General features: G+C 38.8%; 1 long non-coding RNA gene across 1 annotated transcript; it reads right to left on the reverse strand.

Annotated features, from left to right (window-relative positions):
* Window positions 1-602: 602 nt before the first annotated feature.
* On the reverse strand, window positions 603-1,539 carry LOC121051880. The gene is made up of 3 exons (XR_005807331.1): window positions 1,087-1,539; window positions 873-935; window positions 603-684 (listed from the first exon to the last, which is right to left on the reverse strand). It is a non-coding gene; the product is annotated as an uncharacterized LOC121051880 (long non-coding RNA).
* Between the last annotated feature and the right edge of the window lie 668 nt (window positions 1,540-2,207).

Below are 2,207 nucleotides of genomic sequence, written 5' to 3' on the forward strand. Positions count from 1 at the left end.
ATCTTACTCTCGCTCATCCTAGCTAATGACAACCTCAAGTGAACACAGCTGAAGCTTCAATTTCTCTATTGAGATGAAACTGGTACACGAAAAAACAGATAAAATAGTAAGCTGATCACTGACCTTAAGAAAGAAAAGAACCTCAATTTCATTACCCTCCTTTAGGTCCTAAACTGACACACTCTTACCCTTTAGTTTTCTGACCAAAGAGACATTCTTGAGGTCGTGAGAGATTTCAAAACTCAAAGAATTTGCAGAGATGTCTTTGTGAAAGTAAAGGAAATATTTGAAGAGCATGACAATGGTGATAGAGAAACCCTTGTGAAAGTAGAATAGGGATACGAGAAAGTGAAAGTGGGACTGCGATCTCAGAGAGTAGAGAATTACACTAGAAACTACAGCGGGCTTAGCTTGGTGGATTATCATTTCATACCTCACCTCTTCATGTGTGCACATCTTTATATTTATCAGAGTCTACATAGCGTTTGGTAATGAAAAACACAGTCAAGGTTTGGTTTCTACCAAAAAAAAAAAAAAAACCATAATATAAGTTAGAGAAAATATCTACCTTGAATTTATCTTGCGTTGCACCAATATTAGGTCTGCAATTAAGAGGAAGGGCCTCATTTGGAGAATCAGCTTATAGAACCCCAGTTTGACCAAAGACTAATATTGGTACTCCACCTGCAATGAAAAAAAGAAGAATTAATATTTGAATGAACAGAAAACTCAAAATTACTAGAGCATTGTCAAATATAAGTAACTGGATTCTCTTTCATACACCTCTTTTGATTCATAATAACAAACTGTATTCTTCTCAAATAAACACCATTAACATAAGAGATCATGGTCATTGCTACTAACATGCTCACCTTGTAACGTACTCAATACTAGCTGCATATTGTAAAGCATTAGTGATTTTTATTTCATCAACCCTGCCACAGAGAATAGCAATTCAATCAAACGCATCTCAGAGAATAGGATTTATGCAGTCTTAAACTAAACACCCAGAAAAACATATTGAAAAGGAACTCTAACAAGCACTCTACTAGAAAAATAAATAAAATCAACTAAAAAAATCCACACCTTCAATTGGCGCCACACATCAGTCAATGAAAACAAAGCAAGTTTCACTAGTATAAAAAAACTGAATATCTCGGCATATATTTTTAATGCACCAAGAGTCAAAACAAAGCTGATGGGCCAGTTCACTTGATATCCCAAACCAAGAAAGTTGAAGGAATGGACTCCTGCATCATTGACACAAAAACAAGGTCAGAGAGATGATAGAAGAATGCCAACTGAAATTTAAACCAAATGTCCCAATATTCCAAAGCACAATCAAATATGAAAGGGGCACAAAAGAGGGCAAGCACTAGAAGCTTGTTCGAATAGCAATAAATTATGCTAGAGGGTTCTTATTGAGCATGTAGAAGAACCATAAGAGTGAATTTGCACTGGTATCTTTCCCAAAAATCATGAAGTTCAGAATTATGTCGCTTAGATATTTATCATTCATCTCCTCCGGATTCTTCTCACTCTCCAATAGAAACAGCGACAGTATGTCTTCAAAGATGTTGCCTCTAAAAATCACCTCGGCCTAGATAGCCGAGAGATCAAGGAACAAATGTCCTTCTCGATGAATAGATTGTGGGGCGTGCCAGCACACGGCCAAGAGGCCAAGTGTGCAATTGTAGATGTAGTGCTCGTGTTCTGACTTCGTCGAGTGACTGAAAGCCGAGGAAGGAACAATCTCGGCTGAGGGTTCGATGCCTTGGAGATAAGGACTTTTGGGTTGTTCAATGGATGAGTCGCAAATAGTGATTGGTAACTGACAGGTCCCGCCCCGGATTTCACCTCGAAATCCGACGTGGCCCTGCGGGGCCCACCTTAGAAGAAATTCTTCCAAAAAATTTGGCAGAACTTCCCCTAAAATGGACTACCCAAAACCTGTAAAAAGGAAATTTACACTTCCAAATCATTCACCCCTCATCCTCCTGGAGCCACCCTGCTCCCCAAATCACGACATCAACCAAAAAAATCACATAACACAAAAGGCAACTTGAATAACACAAATCCCACAGGTAATTAGAGCAATTCTAATAGAAAGGTATATAAGGAAAACCTAACTCAAAGGCAAACGCGGACGCCATGCTGTTGACTATGCCTTAACTCCGTGTACGTCCGACCTCAACTAATTTCGCCTG

This window comes from Rosa chinensis, chromosome 2, assembly GCF_002994745.2.
Source record: "Rosa chinensis cultivar Old Blush chromosome 2, RchiOBHm-V2, whole genome shotgun sequence".
In the NCBI taxonomy this organism is placed as follows: domain Eukaryota; kingdom Viridiplantae; phylum Streptophyta; class Magnoliopsida; order Rosales; family Rosaceae; genus Rosa; species Rosa chinensis.